Genomic DNA, 19,125 nt, shown 5'->3' with positions numbered 1-19,125 from the left:
CAGTATTAAAGTCACTTCTGTTCCAATAATTTTAGAACTGCATTCCACTTAAACTGTTGTTACCTGTACTTCTACTGTTCTTCATCTCTGCAGTGCCCTTGTGCTTCCTTCAGCGATTTCTGTGGGTCTAAAGCCTTCTAGTTGCTGCCACCCAGCCAACCCTTCTGTACATTGTATGCAATCCTCTAATTTCTATAGAACCTTTTACTTACTCTCCATGGAGTTTTATATTTGACCAGTACATCCTTAGTATTGGAGATGTATTAAAATGCTCTAAAATATGTGGTATCGGCCACATTTTGCCATGTATGGGCTTTCTTACAACTAAGTTTGAAGTTTTCTGCGATGTAAGTAGAAGGCCAACAGCATCCTGGCTTGTATAAGAAGCAGTGTGGCCAGCAGGGCTAGGGAAGTGATTGTCCCCCTGTACTCGGCTCTGGTGAGGCCGCACCTCGAGTGCTGTGTTCAGTTTTGGGCCCCTCGCTACAAGAAGGACATCGAGGTGCTTGAGCGGGTCCAGAGAAGGGCGACGAAGCTGGTGAGGGGCCTGGAGAACAAGTCCTACAAGGAGCGGCTGAGGGAGCTGGGCTTGTTCAGCCTGGAGAAGAGGAGGCTCAGGGGCGACCTTATCGCTCTCTACAGATACCTTAAAGGAGGCTGTAGAGAGGTGGGGGTTGGCCTGTTCTCCCACGTGCCTGGTGACAGGACGAGGGGGAATGGGCTTAAGTTGCGCCAGGGGAGTTTTAGGTTGGATGTTAGGAAGAACTTCTTTACCAAAAGGGTTGTGAGGCACTGGAACAGGCTGCCCAGGGAAGTGGTGGAGTCACCATCCCTGGAAGTCTTTAAAAGACGTTTAGATGTAGAGCTTAGGGATTTGGTTTAGTGGGGACTGTTAGCGTTAGGTCAGAGGTTGGACTCGATGATCTTGAGGTCTCTTCCAACCTAGAAATTCTGTGATTCTGTGAAATCAACCTTTAAGGAACTTTCTGCCTAAAACGCTTTGCCTCACTCTCCTTTCTCCCTCAGCCCTGCAGGGCCCGCCCCCCGCCATGCCCGGCGTGGCGGCAGTGCCGCCCAGCGGTGCGCGCCCGCCGCTCCCCGCTCCCGGCCCCGCGGCTGCGGGCCCTGAGGGCCGAGAGAGGCCCGGGGGGAGCGGGGGGACGCGGCCGGGGCTCGGTGCCGGCTCCCGGGCTCCCTCCGTGCTCGGCCGAGGCCCCTGGCACCGCCTCTCAGTCGTGCAGCCCTGTCCTGGGGCACTGCTGTAAGGCTGGGAGCAGGACGCTGCCTGCCTGCGAGCGCCGGGCTGCTGCTGCTTGGCGGAGCTCGCAGGAGCTGGCGACCTGCCCGGAGCACCAGCATGCCCCACGGAAGGTAAAACAAACAAACAAACAGAGAAATGTAAGCAGAAATGAGCCCTCAGACAGGCTTCCTTACTTGGCTCTGAAGATTAATTATTATTTATTTTCGTCTCGAAGGAGGGCAGAAAAGGTGCTGCCTGCCTACCCTTGCTCCCTGTGGCTGCATCTTCTGTGCCAGTCCAGTCACTGCCCTTGAATTGCCCTTTTTGCTTCTGAGAAGACATCGTTTGGGGCTCAAAGGCAAGTCCCGGACATTCTGCCCTCAAATTGCTGATACACCCTCTCTGGATCTCGCCAGCCTCCTCGTGAAGGAGCGAGGATGGATCGCGGCTGATGCAGCAAGGAGACTGAAAGCAAAGCTGCACAGTGAGACACCTGAGGTGAAGCCAGAGGGGCAGCAAGGAAGGGCTGCAGCACACAGATGGAAGAGGCTCTGGCTTGAATCTCCCACCAAAGGATACCAGGGACAGTGACCTAGAGATGGAAACGTGAAGTTGGGAAGTGTCTGATGGAAGAACCGTGAATGCTTCTTGGGGAGATCCAACAATAGTCAAGCACCAACAGTATCAGAACAAGCCCCAAAGCACCTGTACAAAGTTAACATCATTTCAAACATATTTCAGCTAAAATCCTGAGTTTTTACCAAAGCGTTTTACAGTATGGGACTGCAGACTTCTGATCTGATACTACAAGTCTTAAAGCCAAATCTCCTGTGTCCCCAGACTGCAGCTACTTAAAATATCTTTTTTTTTCTTTTTTTTTTTTCTTTGCATATTTCTCAACTGAGTGGTGGTGTGGCGCCATTCAGATTACACCATTCAAAATAGCCATGGCCTGAGGTGATCAGATTTTAGGAAAAGTGTTTAACATAGGATCTATGAACAGAGCTGGAATGTGACAAACAGTTTTATTGAGCTAATTCATTGCACCAGTTAGGGTCATTCACAAACGTAATTATGGAATAATATTTAAGCTGGTTTTTTTAGACCCAAAATTCCGTGATGAAAATTTAGAAATACTTAAAAAGTTAAAAGAAGAAACAAGGATGAAGACATTAGTTTTGTTTCCCTTTAGCGGGAGAGATTTATCATCAACAGATACAAAATGAACAATTAACCTTTATGTTGCACATTTCAACCACAGATTTTAAAGTACGTTATAAAAGGGGTCAAGTATCACTGGCATAAAAACTGAATTAAAACCAGTGGAATTGCTCGCTGCAGCTCTGCCAAGGACATAAAAGCAGCATTAAATGCTGTTAACTGTCTTGACTCTTAATTCTCTGCGTCTCATGGACTACACTGACTCTCACTGCTGTAAACTGGGTAATCTGTGCTGAGATGTGAAGGTGAAAAAATGCTCCCTATGAACTTTGGACCCTAGCGAGGTTCAAAACACATGACCACATAAATCAAAAGGCACTGCATAAATCAAACACGCTGTTCTTTTCTAAAAATTTTCTTTAGCATTATTATACCGTGTAATAAAATTATGTTTGACTTAGCCTTGAAAAAGTGTTCTTTAGAATAGTTTATAAACTGCAGACACTGTTTCTAAAGCCAAAGAACAGATTTTTTGCTCATGGGGTTCTGCACGATCAACTCATGAAAATCTCAGGAGTAATGGACGCGGCTTCCTTTGGTTTTGTCTGCATTAACGTGAGGATCTACCATAAGCTGTAGCTACAGCACATTTGTTGCACTCATGATCCTTCCAGACCAACAAGGATTTTTTTCTTCATTCCTTACACTTGTGTTTTCCCTAGAAACAATGCATGCTCATGGCTGTGTACACTGAAATACCATTAAATATTTGTATGATTTAGTAAGGCAACACGTTTGCTGACCACTAAGGAATAGGAAAACTTTCATAAAGCACTGCTGGACTCTTTGGATGGCCTGAAACTGGAGGTTCCTTGTGCCTGGTCTATCCACTGAACTCACACTGATACTACACCACAAAGAAGCTCATTCCTCAAGAAGGCCTTTCCACCATCACTGCAGTATATCCAAGTAATTTCTATTCCATAATCAAGGAGACAAAAATGCTCTAGCTATAGAATACTGCAGCATTTCATAACACATCACCCAAATAGCAGATCTCTGCCACGCCGAGTTGGCCCAGCTGGAAGACATTTACGCCTCAGGCCTTGGTCTCAGGTCAGCTGTTGATACTAACAAATACTTTGAAGGTAGGGGAAGGAGTGCCTCGTTGTTGTAATTGCTATCCTTTGGCTGAAATGCTCAAATGAAGTGCATTTTCTTCTGCTGAGAGCTGTTTATCTCAGCGTACATGTAGATACAAACAAACAGAAGATGGCTGGTGTTTTCAAAGCCCAAGAGTCGGTCCCGGCTTCCCAGCATGGTTCTCAGGCTGCAGAGGCCAGGCTCTGCCAGCTCGAAGCTATCATTACTTCACCAACTTGGAAGCCACTTGGGATTTGTTTGTTTTTCTGTGCTATTCCCATGCTTGAAAAGTTTTGAAAGAATTAATCTGCCCTATGACTTCATAGAATCACAGAATGGTTTGGGTTGGAAGGGACCTTAAAGATCCCCCAGTTCCAACCCCCTGCCATGGGCAGGGACACCTCCCACCAGACCAGGCTGCCCAAAGCCCCATCCAGCCTGGCCTTGAGCACCTCCAGGGATGGGGCAGCCACAGCTTCTCTGGGCAGCCTGTGCCAGCACCTCACTGCCCTCTGGGTGAAGAATTTCCTCCTAATGTCTAATACAATCTAACTTGTCAGGGGGGTGGCCAGTGACTTTTGGATAAATGGGAGCTGAGTCCCTACTGAAATCAGCAAACCTGAGCTGCAGCTGACGTGTCAAGTGAGAACAGTTGTACTCTGAGATACTTTATCTGTGGGATGAGCAATGCCCAGAGGTGAGACCTCTGGCCGGGAGTCCATCCTTCAGCTGAACACATCCCAATGGCAAGGCTGTCCTGCCTACTTATTTCTGTTTTGTTTGTTTGTTTGTTTTTGATGTTTTTGGGCTACTTGAAGTATGGGCATAAAGTGTATGAGGTAAAATCACCTAACATGCTAGCTCATAAAACATCTGTTAGCTGTCTAACACAAAACAAGCATGAAACAAGGATCCATTCTGTTCGAGCAAGACATTTGAGGGTATCATGCTGCTGAAAGGTGACTTTTTTCCCTTTAAAACTGAGGAGTTTCATCTTTACGTTTCTACAGGAAGGCTTCAAAGTCCTCAGCACTGAAGGGAATGTCAGAACAAGCTTGCACATGGTGTGGCTCACAGCCTCCTGCTGCTGAAAGGCATGCGTGGCTCCTATCAGCCTCCCGTTGACACCAGCTACCCAGTGACATCTGTCACCTGGCAAAATCTGGTCCTGCACTAACGATAGGTACTGTGCAAATACACAGCTGAACGCCTCACGGTGTTTCTTACATGCCACTGAGACCACTACTGCTATATTTTATTTCATTTTCCTCTGTATTTCAAGAAAAGACTTGCTTTAATTAATATTTTTTTGTATTTATTTTATATTTACATTTTATTTCACAATTGTATTTTGAGTTTTAATTTATAAGCAGTCTCTTTTCAACAATAATAACACGAAGAAATGTTTTCCTGGGGAAGAACAAAGAGTTAATTTTGTACTGGTTGGCCCCAAGTGACCCCTTGTTCCCACTGCCTTTGAAATTACTGGAGTTTGCTTAGCCTGAAAAATTACAGCTATAGGAAAACTTACATTTCAGTGTGCTATTTTAAAAAGGAACAGCAGAATTTTAAAAATAGCATCACCATTTTTTTTTTTCCCCTGACTGTGGCGTCTCCAGCCCAAGCATGTTGATGCAATTTCCAAAGCACTAAGAAATGTCTTAGGTCACATTTAAGTCAGGTCAGCCAAATCCAGGATCAGTGAAAAAATGAGTTGTTCGTCTGTTCTGGAATGGGATCTTTCTTCCCATCATTCTTAGTTATAAAGATATCTTTTGTGTGGTTGAGGCTAAATTTAAGCCTGGGCTGTGTGTATTTGTGTACTATCTATGCGTGTTTTATGCATCAGCAGAGCACTCCATTCCTGGTAGGCTGCACACACAATTAGGGCTTTATGATCTTTGAAGTCGGTTGATACAAAGATTTATGTATTTGCAGCAATAAAAAGCCTGTGAAGTCATGGGGATAGATGTTTTGTAGACCTACGGGCCGATTCTCCTTTGAGTGGGGTTGGTTTAGCTCCGCTGGCTTCAGTGGCATCCATCCTCACACCACCCGAGCGCCAGAAGAGCAGAAGAAGGAAACCCAGTGCTCGGTGCGTGCCCGGGGAGGTCTGCTCCTAGAGAGCTCGCTTTTCTTTCAGACCACCGGGGAAAGCACCGAGAGAGAGAGCAGGCTCCACGGCAGAAACCAAACCTTGCAGCACGCTTCTTCCACCGAGCAGCTCCTCAGGCTGGCACCGCAGAGGGGCCGCTTCACCGGGGGGCTCCTGCCCACGATTCTCCCCTGGGCAAGGCAAATCCACAGCCCCGTGGATGAAACTGAAAGAAACGGTAAGGTGAAACACGCTCCTTTAATACGTGCACTGCTAGTTTGTAAAGAAAAAAAAAAAGGTTTTATGGGCGGTTTCTTTCCTTTCCAAAGCATTTGGCTACTGCGGGAGGCTTGAAAAGTAAAATGAGTTGAGCCTCAGCAGATCTATAGGAGCAGTTAAGTAGCAAAGGAAAGTCCATGTGTAGCTGTTTCCTGGTGTTATAATGTTTTGATAACAATGGTACACAAAGGCTTGTTTTGTTTAGCGTGCGCCATGTTGCTGCACTTCAGACAAAGTCTCAATTCACTCAGTTGAAGACAAAGTCTCGATTCTTTCGGCTTGAGGCAAAAACCCGGGATGAACGTTTAACAAAAGCTTGGATCTGAAATGTCCCAAACTGCAGGAGTAAGGAATCAGATTAGTATCAAATTCTACTTCACTATGATGAAAACAAGGAGTAGACAAACGTGCAATTTCTAATTGGAAGAACAAATTTGGGAAAAGATGTTTCCCCTCAGCATTCCCTAGCTAAGCCTCAAATCCTGAAGCTGAAAATATTCTTCCTATTCCCTGCTCACACTCCCTACCCTGGGCAGACCTGTCCTCTCTGGGCTGAGATTTGCTCTCACCCAGCAGCCAGTTTCCCTTCAAGAGCAGAGCAGTTTTGTTTACCACCCCCAGGTGCAAACCTCGTTAACTGATGTTTACTTCTTTTGTGTTTTCAGCTTTCAGTAATGAGCCGGGTTAATGGATAGCGAAGATGGCGGTGGTAGGGAGAACGGTAAGGAAAGTTCAGGAGCTGGTTGTACACCTTCGAGCTTTACAGGCTATGGCTCCCAGCCATTTAGCTACAAAACAAAAAAAGAGAGAGAGAAAAAAAAATATGGTTCTTTTTGCATAGGTTTTGTTTTATTGTGTTTTATTATTATTATTATTCAGGGTGGTGGGAAACAAAGCGTAGCCAAGCCCCTGACGTTTCACAAGTTATAAATACTGTACAAAATTCTACTTCTGGCACCGGAAAATGCTCTCTCCTGTTGTTCAAAGTGACTCCAGATGCTGATGCACTTAGTATATGGCGCAAGTAACCGGACTGGAATGAAAAAGGCCGGTAATTGAGTTTACATTCATCTGTCGATATTCCTAAGGGACAGACTCTTCCGTCTGCCAAGTCTGCTCTGCTTCTGCGTGCATAACTCCAGCGGACTGGAGGTTCCCACAGCGGAGTCTCCCCCCTGAGCAGGGGATCTCTGCTATCGGTGGAGGTGGTGAGCACTCCTATTCTGGTCATCCCCTCGTCTCCCACAGCATGGGGAGGTGGGCTGAAGTTTTTTTCTGGAAATGAAAGAAAATGCTGTGGTAGAACCGAGGTTTTCAGCATCGGGTCTTCCCCTGACCCAGGCTCCCTATTAGCTTCTCCCTCAGCTTTTCCATGCTTCTTACTGATACAGTACCTGAGAGATTCCCATCCACGTGTATTTCTCTGCGTAATAAATTAGTGAGGTGAAGGATTGTCATCCCTATGTGTGAAATAAACCACGGGGATAAAAGTTATAAAGTTTCTCCCAACTTTAAATGAGCAACCTAGGACAGTTAGGAGCAGACTGTTCCAAAGAACTTGGGTATTTTGTATGTTAAATAGCTATGTATTTGGCTAACTGCTGTCCCTCATTTGAGACAGTTCATGGAAAGGGATATCTGTGCAACTTGACCATACAAACAGCAGCAACCTCCGTCCCAAACACAAGAGCAAATCGATACCCATAAAAAAACAGACGAGAGAGAAGAAGCTACTATGGCCAATGTCCAGTAAATGTTGGAAAAACATGGAAGAAAGCAGAAGAGATGGTAGAATCTGAGAGACAAATCAGCAAGGTAATATTTGATCCTGGGATCTGGGAATTTTTTTCAGAGGAAAATTGAAACAAGGAGCCTCTTCTGCTGATTTGTGGGTGACAAGAGCTGATGGGCACAGGGAGAGGAATCACCTCCTGCCGATGGATTTCTTCTGCCTTCAAAGAGTAACCAACTAAGGGAAGAAGTGGATCCACCCCAAATTTCCTTTTTCAGTAGAAGCACATTGGCTGCAATGCCATGCTGAGGCACAAGTCCATGATAAAAGCATCTGGTTCCCAATCTGAAAAGCAAGCAGCTGCCAGTGCGCAACAGGTCTGAGGCTATGTGGGTTGGGTCCACGGTGCTCGCACCACGAAGCTGCTATGGATGGCTGCAGAGAATTGTGTCTGTCAGACATTAAAACTGGGAGGACTCACAAACACAAGCGAGGGGAGCTGGGACCCGTTGTGCCTGGCAGCTCAGACCTGCATGGGCCCTGCGTAGCTGGGCTTCCCTTTCTGAGCGCTCCTGGTCTAAAACGTCTCACTGAGGAATCTGGCCTGGCCAGTGGCAAGCTGTAATTTCCCTCACAGACCACTGTGAGGATCTGGGGTTTTACCATGGGTGGTGGTGCCTGCAGTGAGTACAAAAGCTTGCAGTTAGGCAGGAACCAGTCCTGATGAAACAGAGCCCAAGCATCTCACCCAGCGTAAGGAGGAGCAGGCCTGCTCCTCCCAGCCTCCCCTGAAAGAGTCCTGTGTGGGCAGGCGGGAGGGGGCCAGGCACCTGAAAAAAGGCAAGTTCAAGCTAGTGGCCAAGGCCCTCAGAGAGACTGACCCAAGCCAGAATCTGTAAGGGAAAGCCAACAGGAGAGCGGACAAATTCATCTCTTTTACGGCTAGAAGATCACCACCCATTTGAAATATGTTCACAAACCCAAATTTCCCTCCTTTGTCTGTGCCAGGCCTTTAGGACACCTCCTCTTGACGTTTCTGCCCTATAAAGAAAGGGAAATAAGTCCAGTGCCTCAGTGACTCAGAGCTCAGAGGAGCCCTGCCGTGGAAGCACCCGAGCAGCTTCTCCAGCTGCCATTGGGGCTGTGGTGCCCTGGCTGCCATCCCCAGCCCCAGGTGCTGCCGCTGGTCACCGTGCCCCAGTGTGCAGGGCGCTGTTTCCAGTTTCGTCTGTGTGTTGCTGGGCTCTGCTGCCGTGGTTGTTCCCTTCCCCCTCCACATCCATCGCTGCTGAGTGCTGAGAAAGGCAGCAGCGGGCAAAATAAAGGGCAGCAAGCAGCCTTGTGGCCTACCTGGTTTTTGTTATTGTTTTGTGTTTTTCTTTTTTACTCCCTCTCCAAGTTCTTCAGCACAAGTGAGCCAAAATGAACCTTGGCACCAGCACCATCTTTCTCCCTGCCTGTTAGAAACAAGATGTTCCCCGGTGTCCATGGAGGTGTTACGGTCTCCAGGCTGAGCTCCTGTTGCTTATTATTATTATTTGATCTTACACTCATTTCCAAGAACACTGGCATGGAATATCATTAAAAAGATAACGAGATCTTCAGGAAAGAAATAAATCCACGCATCTCAGCCTGGATTACTTTTTTTTTTTTCTTTTTTTTTTTTTCTTTTTTTTCTTTTCTGTGTAGTTTTATACAGAGAGGAAATTGAAACAATCACAGGCTGTGGGTGAACACCAAGCTACCAAATTTTATTTCAGAAGAATATTGATAGGAAATGAAGATGGTCACAGGAAAAGGACATCATTTTTTTTAGATGCCTATGGGAAATGCTGATCACCTACACGCTTCAGTAATCCAGCGTATGTGTGATATTTGTTGGACAACTCCAAGTATTTCCTCTGCACTCTAACCTTCTTCACCCAACAGCAGAAGCTAAATTCATTCATATCATTCCCACACTAACAATTACAACAAAGCAGATGTTGCAGCATATGCTTGGAAGGATTTTTCTCAGTCCATTGGAAAGGAGAAATACCAGTGAGAAAGGAAGGCCGTGTCATTCACCCCCTAGAAAACTATTATTTGGCTGCTGTGAGGCTCTTGCTCCCCTCAAAGAGCAGACAGGTGCAGATAGCAATTACTGTAATCAACGTTTTCTTAATATCTGGGATAAAATCCTAGTTATCAAAGTGAGATTTTTTTTTTTTTCTGTCCTATATGGAGAGATTTTTTTTCTTGTTATGTATGTACTCTGCCCAGTGCTGGGGTGATGAACAGCAAGCTGCCTAGCATGCATCAGATTAGAGGAGTCTTCTGCATTTAGGAATATCTTACTCACCAGAAGTATATTTAGTGAACTGTTGATGTATGTCTTTGCTTCAAAAAACAGTAAAAGAAGTTGGTTCTTATGTCTTGAGATTAGTGGCCATGAATGGCATCTTGCAAAACTGGCAGTTTTTATGCAGTGATGGGGAAATACAGCTCTGCGTCCAGATGTGTTGTTCTACACAAGATCAGCTTCATTGTGCTGTGTAGGGCTGTCTCCATAATGCAACCTGACATTTTCAAAAGTGGAAAGAGTTATACAAGATTACATGTTTCTCTAGAGACCGAGTTAATTTCAAGCCCCAAAGATAACCGTGGAGCCTTGTGCTGGTTCCACATACTGATGCTATGAAGCTGAACTTCCTATCCGTGCAGCAACCTTACCAATAATAGCAAGCAGAGGGGATTTTCATCTGAAACCAGGATTTCTCTCAGTGCTACTCACCATTACACATTCAACTAAGACAAGCAATCTTTGCAACTGTCATGACTTTCATTCCACAACCAAACTGAGGAGATGTTTGTTAAATATCAAATTCCAGTCCTTTGGACAATTAACGTGTTGGCAAGGCTCCTGCCGCGATATCTGTTGGCCAGTCATTAGTCCATTGAATTATGCATACTTGCGATTTGATCTTGACCAATGCAATTTCCTTTCCTTCTTTAGGAATTCTTCCCCTGCCTTTATGCCCAAGGGATAGATAGAGACGATAGCTGTATACAGAATGCTTCAGCTGGGAGGCTAATACTTAAAAGATGATTCTACTTCTGTTTATAGTGATGCTCTGCTCTACAAAGTCCATTGTAACAATCTGTGAAATTTAACATTAAAAAAAAATAAATAGGAAAATATATTTCCATTTACCCAAAAGGGCTCTTTTTGAATTTTATTAAGCCCATCTGTTTGGTTTATATGAGGGACTGTGGATTATCTATGACAGAGGGGCAGAATGACAGGCAGACCGTTGTCATTCAGTAGGATCTGCATCCTTCTACAATAGAAAAAAATATGAGTTTTAATTTCAAGATAAGTTAGCACTATTGAAGCTTATCAAACAGCAGATTTGAATTATCTGGCTGTGGAAATTACCTGAACTGTATGTGCAGTGTCGAGTGGCAGGATAGTGCACCGATGGGTTTGCCTCTGTCCCAAGTCACAGAGCACTTCAGAGTTGTGCAGGCCGGGGTGATCTTATCAAAAGGAGGCATTAGAGCTGTACCTGCAACAAAAATGTTGTTTTAGATTGTGATTCTAACTTGTATGATATCTGCAGAATTATTTTATTTGATACTTTAGCAACTTTGGGGAAGTTTAACATTTTTCCTTTTTTTTTTATAGGGCCTTTGGAAGTCAAAGTCATTCATCTCAGTGACGATTCTTCTTCCTGTGTTCTAGGAGTTTCTGCGTGAGACTCCCTGAAACATTCACTGTCGGAAACCATTTTCTCTTGCTGGTTTCTCCAGGAAAGGGTCAAGGCAGGCTGCCAGTAGGACGACTGGACAACATCACTGCTTTAAAGACCTGTGGGCTCTCACTGACACTGCAGCAGTAATGGGTGGTGGAGCATTAGGAGAAACTACACTGCAAAAGCAGGATGAAATTTCCAGAGCAGATTTAATTGGGAAGAGGGTTAGGAAGGTTTTGTAAGGCAGAGGGAGCAAAACCTGATTTCTCCTAACCACTCTCCCAGCTCCAGGATCTGCACTAAATGACTCCTACTCATGTCTGACATCATATCTCCACCCCGAAGCTGAAGGAATAAATGCCTGCAAACACAGTTTATGTTACTAAGTGGCAAGAATCTGCGTTTCTTTTTCTGTGTTGTAGGGTCCTGCCTCCCCCCACACCTCACTTTTTTCTCCTCAATAAACAGTCTAGGACGTCCAGTTCCTTGTGCCCCAGTCATTCAAGCACTGCATTTAAGCTGCAGAGCCAGACCCTGACACACTGGAAAAGAGCAAATTTTGGATTCTTGGTGTAATCCTTTTTTGTCCCTCCCCACACGCGTATGTTTTCTTACAAACTCCCCCATGACACAGTCGTACTGCAGACTTTCCCACAGGATGCATGCCTCATGCTGTACAACACAGGATAATCACACCCAGTGGCAGAAATAAATTAGCATAGCAATCTTAATCTGGTATTTCCTAATTTTCCTAATTTCCTTATCCTTCAATGCTCAGCTGTGCTAATCTAAACAATATTCTTCAATGTAATTTTTGTATGTTATCGTTTAAATATATGTATACGTGTTGGTGTATCGCTCCATCTATCCGTATCTCTTCATGTATTGGTAAACACAAAAGAAACAGATAAAAACTGTTTGTTTTTAATTCTTTCGGAACCGTTTGATCTCTCCTCGCTTGTTTTAGCAGCTGCCCGACTGTTTTTCCTCGTATGTAAACTTCAAAGTCAATCAGAGGTCAAAGCTCTGGACGAAGACAGACTAACGAAAACAACGGTGGTGAGCACATGCGATGCGAAGGAGCTGAGGGTCTCGGCGTAGCACATCACCTCCTTCCAGATGAGGGGGGAAATTGTCGACGTCTTGGACGCTACATTTCTTGATCCAGCATTGATGATGACATCTGATGTAGTTGTCAGGGCTTGAATGCTCGTTGGGAAATAGGTCTCGCAGAGAACCAAAGGGTACAGCCGTGCGCTCGCAGGACTTGACATTCTCTGGCTATTCTTGGTTCAAGTGATCTGGAAATAGCTTAATAGATTACCGTAAAAATGCTGGAGAAAAACAGCCTTTTTCTGGGTTCTGTCAGATGCAGAGGGCTTCAGGGGAGGGCATAGGTTTTGATTCCCGATGTGCTATTCTCCATTCTGTTAAAGGGGAAATCAAAAGGAAAGGAAGCCCTGGAGAGGCAGCTTCTGCAGCAGAGCAGCACGGGGCATGTTCTGTAGACGTGTGCAGTCGTGGCACAGGATGTGTCTTGAGTTTGTGCTCTTTTCTTTTCCCTTTGGGAGAACATCTGCCTTTTCCCTGTTCATCTGTCTGCGGGATCAGGCCCCTGCTTGTGCAGAAGCTGAGGAGGGGCCGCAGGCAGCATTAGGTTGGATATTAGGAAGAGCTTCTTTACTGAAAGGGTTGTGAGGCATTGGAATGGGCTGCCCAGGGAAGTGGTTGGGTCACCATCCCTGGAAGTCTTTAAAAGACGTTTAGATGTAGAGCTTAGGGATATGGTTTAGTGGGGACTGTTAGTGTTAGGTCAGAGGTTGGACTCAGTGATCTTGGAGGTCTCTTCCAACCTAGATGATCCTGTGATTCTGGAGGCAGGGGCAGCTCCCCAGTGGCTGCGGAGCAGAGGCAGGAGGCGATTCCCCCCCTGATCACACCAGGTGGGTCCTCAGGCGTAGTGCAGAGATCATAGGAATTGGTGTACGTGCCCGCCGGGTAACCTGCCCGTGGTTAACATCAGGATGGAAGTGGGGCCAGTCCCACCCGGGCTGTGGGGTGCAGCTTAAATGTGGAGGTCCCTTGGCTGCGTAAACCATGAGCAGTATGATGGAGGCTCTGAAAACGCCAAAGCCAACCTGCTGATGCTCCTTCTGCAGGCTTCTGGTGGCAAGACATCAGTTACAATATCATTTCAGTTATTTCCCTCAAATACATGTATTTTAGCGTGCATTTGTTGCTTCTTCCACACTTGAAGCAAATTAAAAATTGAAATAAAATAATACCCAGGTTACTCTTAAGCTAGAAGCCAAACTGTGAACACCGGGGCAATGGGCTGTGCCCAGAGACCCTGCTCTAGAAGGCACGAGAAAGAGACTTTTCCTTTTCTCAGGGAAGCAGAGGAGTTTCCCACAGAAGCTGTGCCTGTGCTGCACTGGGGCTCGCAGAGGGGTAAATGAGTGAGAGCAATGGGGGGAAATGCTACAGGCCCATCAGGCAGGTGCTGTGGGACAAGAGCACCTTTTTCTAGCTATGGGTCTCCTGGCGAGGGCTAAGAAGAGTGTCTGTCTTAGGAAATACTTGAAACTGTCCCTGATTCAAGGCATATATCTAACGTGTGGCTTATTGTCCCTCATTAACATGGCCAGAAGCAATATTGTTCTCTTCATCTTCTCATTCAACAACCTTTTTCTGCTCAGTTCCAGGCCATTTAGCACCATCCTTTCCATTAATGATCTTCACATCAGTTTGCATTTTAGCTGAAAGTATTAATTTTCAGACCAGTTCCAGTGAGTTTTGCAAGAATTAAAATTTTATTCACTTTTTTGTGGCTATTCATCACAAATACTGTTCTGTTTGCCCCTAACTTCCATATCCCTAAGCATTAATGCAAAAGTGAAGAAAAAAAATACGGCAAGGAGTCGGTGAGAAAAAAAGAAAGCAAAAGTGTGAAGTACCTCTGTGAAGAGCCCTGTGGCTGCAAAGAGAAGCTAAAAAGATGCAGGGAGAGCAGCTGGGAAACAAAAGAGGAGAGAAGCTGGCTGGGGGCTGCCCTGCTAGGAGGAAGGGGAAATGGGAGCAGAAATGGGAGCAGGGAGATTAGGTACGGTCTTCAGGCAGAGGATGGAGAGCTCACAGGGGTGGGGTAAGGGGCAGGAAGGAAGCAAATAAAGAGTGCAGGGGGATGAAGTTTATGCAGTGAGAAAAAGAGATTGCCTTAGCAGCAGCATTTCGTGTTGCATGCTGGTGGACTGCACCATGTGTAGTCAGCTTGAAGTAGCCGTCGTGATTCTTCAGGAGATGACCTAGAGAAGAGTGTCGTGGCTTTATTTGAATCCTTTCCTAAGCCGGGGTCTCTCCACATGAAGGCTGAGCATTGTGCTGCACTGAGTGACAGCTGGAGTGTGTTGCGTTTTGTGCATTGTCATTGATTCTATATGCCTTTTGTGCTGTGCCTGCTGAAAACAAAGGTCAAGTACCAGCAGATTCTGTTTTCTGGGAGAGATTTAATTAAAGCCTGAGGATAAAGGCAGAGTGCTAGAAGCAGCTACTGAGTGTGAAAGATGTTTAAATTTATCTATTATTTTTCAATATCAGTTTGTCAGCAGCTGCTTTGTAATTATTTTTTTATTTTCTTTTGATGCAATGACAGGAGAACAAACATTAAAAAAAATCCAGACGAGTCTTACAGATGTTATCTTCTGTAAGTAAAGCGATCGTTCAATACAGGCTTGGAAAGAGGTGCTAGGAAGCAGAGTGAGGAAGCCCACAAAGCAGGAGGCAACAATTTCTGTTCATAGTTCTGGTGCTAGGAATTTAGTGAGTGTAAATTGTAGGGCTCCAAATGGACTGGGTTGCATAAGGTTTTCATATCCCTTAGTGACAGTAACAGCAAAGGTTACTGTACTAGTCTGCAGGGCTTTTGAAGGCTTTGATTTAGTCATACCAATCATTTTGTTGTTGTTGTCGTTGTTTGTTTAAATAATGGTAAGTAAAATAAACCAAAACAAAATCTTAAGAAAAGCCAGGTTATTGGAACTGGCTGCGGTTAATTTACCGGCAGATACCAAACATGAGATCCCACACAGCTCCTCCACTTCAGCACGCACTGATCCTTCAGCTTAGCAGGTGATAAGGCAGGAATTCGTGCTCAGCTGGCGATAAGGCAGCGCGTAGCTGCCGCTGGAGCACACAGAAGCGTCATGCAGATCTGGCAGCGCTCGTGTAGCAAGTCGGCAAGACAGACAGGATGAAGTCATATGTCTACGGGAGCAAGAAACCATCCAGTTTACCCACAGTTTTGAAATTATGTATGAGTAATGTATGAGCTACTTCTCCCGGGGTAGGATGTTGTGTGCGGGACAAGTCTTGCACACCGTGGGTCTCAAACCAGCCAGCTCAGAATATGCCACAAAGTCCGGGGAGCTGGGGGTACAGGGCAGACCACGCTCCAGCACCACACATCCCTGGGGGGAATTACTTGCAGGTGCGAGTGGGGACTTATTTCACAGGGGCAGCCCCTGCGGTGCTGTGGGATCACGGTGAAACCATTAAATGTCACGTGGAAGCTGGCCAGCAGAGCCCCTAGCCCCTGGCTGCTCCACTGAGATGCTCCTTTTAGCGAGCAAGCTGCTGCGTGGTGCCAGGCGGCAGGCCCCCAGGCTTCCTGCGCAGCTCCACGCCGCTGTGCAGACATCCATGCCTGCAGACATGAGTCATTTTGGGGAGTCTGCGGGGTTTTGCAACAGCCTGCTCAGGACATGACCAAGTCAGAAGCAGAGAGTGTGCTCAGAAGAGCCAGGCAACCCCACCGTACTCACGCGGATGCTACAAAGATGGCCCTGTAAAACGATCTGACAGCTGCTGGGGATGGGTGGGAGCGCCAAGCTCCACCCGGCCAGGAGCAGATCATCTCCCCCCTGTGCACAAGGCTGGCGTTTCTTCCCTCCTTTCCCTTTCCTTCCTGACAGCTTTCTCCCACTGCTCTTCCAGCCTCAGCGATGCTGAACGAGATGCCAAACACGGGGAGCATTCGCAGTGCCAAAACGCAGGATGCAGGCGCTTTCAGCAGAGGATGCTCTCGATGAGGGTTTGCAAATCTGATTTAGAGATGGTCGCAGTCACTGCTGGCTGCAGTGTTTCAGTGCCTTGCAGGAATGACTCAAGAAGGAAATAGTAGCAGCTAACCAAAAATAATCATGTGGTCATCAAATAGGAAAAATATCGGCCACAAGACATTCTCGGCGTATTTCCCCACAGTGCAGATAACATCAGTGACCACTGACTGCTACAACTGCACGAATTTTCAGAATTGGTTGGATTTACATTTCCAGTCACTACATTCAAACTACTGAAAGGACAAGGAACCAGACTGTTGCGAAGCCAGGGGTTGGTTTAATGAAAAAGCCTTGGGTTTAAGTCCTGGCCCATCGTTTTACCCTCCTGTGAGGGTAGCAGCATTACCCTATCTGTGCCCTACACGGCTGGCAGATGTGGTTGTGCAGTCCAGCGGCTGAAGCACAGCTGCACGAAGCTGCAGCAAGACGGGCTTTGGGGCCAGAACAGGCAATGAGATGTTTCCCGGAGGCTGGTTTCCCTGCTGTCGGTACCTCAGGTAGCTAGCTCGAAGCTGGCCTGGGTAAGCCTGTGAGGGCAGAGCTGTAATTCCCTTTCCAGCACACGTATTTGCAGGTTCAGGGATTACTGTGGCTGTTTAATGGCACGGATAGCATAACCAGCAAGAAGTCGTGGCATGGTCACAGCAACGGAGTGCAAGGAACTCCTTAAAATTAGATAAATTCAAGATATTTTCACAAAAGCAAGCCCAGACTCCACGATGGTTTGGGTATAGTACGTGTAGTTTTAGCAATTTGTGGAAAAGCACTTATTTTAGTGCTGAATTACTCTACAGTTTCATAGAAATTGGTCATATGGAGAGGAATATGTGATTACGGAAGTGTAATAACATAGCTCCTTACAAACACTGCTTTTGCATATGCATTTTCACGGGTACATGTTTGTTTCACAAGAGTCCTGAAGGAAAGCTCTGCTTGCCACACCACCCTTTGTTTCTGTGGTGAAGGTGCCACAACTTTGTCTAGAAGCAACTTGGCAAGCATTTGTATGGCCACAGGCCATGAATGAGTCAATCAGCTTGTACTTTTTTTTTTTAATCCAGTGCTTTACAGGGCAGCCTAATCTATTCTTATGTCAGACTGTGAAATGTTATTCTGTGTCATTAGGCATCTGCTCTGAAGGAAAGGATAAACATGACTTTTCAGGAGATTACAGCACAAGATTTGGACACAGGATTTTAAATAGCCCTCTGCCCTTTCAAAAAATTTCTTACTGACATAGGCCCTCCAGAAAGGTGAAGAGATTCCAGCCAAAATGTAGGGCACACAAAACTAAGTTCATACAAGTATTTTAGACTGTTTCCAAACACTTTTTTTTTTCCCCTTTTCCTTGCTTTCTCCTTATTACCAAGCTCAGAATAATGCCTGTTATCTGCACGCTCACCCACCCCATGCATTAAATGTGCAAGGAAATCCGAAATTTGCCACAGGGTTGGGTAGTTTGCTGTGGATTTGGTGTTACTGGCAGGCTGTGCTGGGCAGGTGGGGCCAACCTCCCTTGGGGGGCTGAAATCCTGCTCTGTGCCCAAGGGTGAGGTGGCTGCACCACCAGCCCGGATGGAAGCTCTCCTAATATGTGCCATGTGCCCCACATGCTCAGGGATAGTTTGGGATGATTTTGCCATTCTCCAGGCCTGGGCTAACTTGGGACCTGTGGAAAAAGCAGGCTGAGCTTCTTTTTTCCCTCTGCCTGAGAAATTTGAAGTTAAGGACATGTTACTTTGGGTCTACTCCACTTTTGAAATGAGCCTCAGGAAGAGGCCAGCTCCTAGCCCTTGGTTGTCATTTTGTCAGGCTGGTTTTGCTCTCATCAGATTAGGAATTGTTGAGCCCATTTCTTCCTTTTGAACCAGTTTGAGGCAGTACCACTGACTTGAAGCAATCAGAGTAATAACGAGGTAAAGCTGATATTAAATTACCCCCTTCCAAGCAGTAAGAGCTGAGTTACCCAACAGACATGTAGGGTGTTTTGCAACAAGAGGTAGGAAGTTTGGTGTCTTTTATCTCTGAGGAGGGGAGGGAGAGAAGAAAAAGCAAGGTTAACCCTTTGATTCTAGACCCGAGAAACCTCACCCATACTTTCAAACATGCAGTTTTCTGTGTATGATCATACCTGTAAGACTTCCATTTACACCTCTTGGATTTTTATGGTCAAATGAAAGCAGAATTATAATAAAAATCAAATGAAAATCTTCTCTGTCCTTTAAGACTAGATTCCCTTGAAGCATACAGATGTGCTGTAAGTGTATAGAGCTCCAGAAACACAACTACAGTGGTCATGCTGGTGTAAAATAACAATTAGGTGACTGTCCGTAGTGGCATGAGATTAGCAGAAGAACTCAAGAACGTCCTGAGCATGATCAAAATCAGTAATTCAGTTGCTGTGATTTAACTATTTAAGGCCCCCAGAAATTGCTAAATTGACTCATTTATAATTCCTGCAGTTGACATGAATTCAAACTATTTGTTGGTGACAAAATGTTTTAAAATGATCTTTTTTTAAGTATCTCACAGGCAGTCCTTTGAAACGTGGATTTTTAAAAACTGCACACATGGTGCCATTTGCATGCCTGAAGTTTTAGGTTCATAAGTAAGACGTAAACTAT

General features: G+C 45.7%; 2 long non-coding RNA genes across 18 annotated transcripts in view; one reads left to right on the top strand and one right to left on the bottom strand.

The window, feature by feature from the left end:
* Positions 1 to 12,312, top strand: part of LOC101797754 (uncharacterized) — a 24,272-nt gene extending 11,960 nt beyond the window's left edge. For 14 of the 15 annotated variants that reach the window (XR_011807576.1, XR_011807582.1, XR_011807578.1 and 11 more), the window contains 4 exons: positions 4,555 to 4,727; positions 5,688 to 5,877; positions 6,584 to 6,639; positions 11,318 to 12,312. This is a non-coding gene — a long non-coding RNA (uncharacterized lncRNA). The remainder of the gene's footprint in view (positions 1 to 4,554; positions 4,728 to 5,687; positions 5,878 to 6,583; positions 6,640 to 11,317) is intronic. The other variant, XR_011807580.1, reaches the window with a different exon arrangement.
* LOC113842829 (uncharacterized) lies at positions 5,027 to 19,125 on the bottom strand. 3 transcript variants are annotated; one of them, XR_011807587.1, is made up of 6 exons: positions 16,205 to 19,125; positions 15,442 to 15,647; positions 11,069 to 11,198; positions 9,992 to 10,208; positions 6,548 to 6,706; positions 5,027 to 5,865 (listed from the first exon to the last, which is right to left on the bottom strand). It is a non-coding gene; the product is annotated as an uncharacterized lncRNA (long non-coding RNA). The 3 variants fall into 3 exon arrangements; XR_011807586.1 differs by having other exon boundaries at positions 15,442 to 19,122; XR_011807588.1 differs by lacking the exons at positions 5,027 to 5,865; positions 6,548 to 6,706 and adding an exon at positions 6,898 to 7,193 and having other exon boundaries at positions 15,442 to 19,118.

This window comes from Anas platyrhynchos, chromosome 2, assembly GCF_047663525.1.
Source record: "Anas platyrhynchos isolate ZD024472 breed Pekin duck chromosome 2, IASCAAS_PekinDuck_T2T, whole genome shotgun sequence".
Taxonomy (NCBI): domain Eukaryota; kingdom Metazoa; phylum Chordata; class Aves; order Anseriformes; family Anatidae; genus Anas; species Anas platyrhynchos.
Note: the sequence above shows the minus strand (reverse complement) of the source record. Positions and strands in the feature narration are given on the sequence as shown.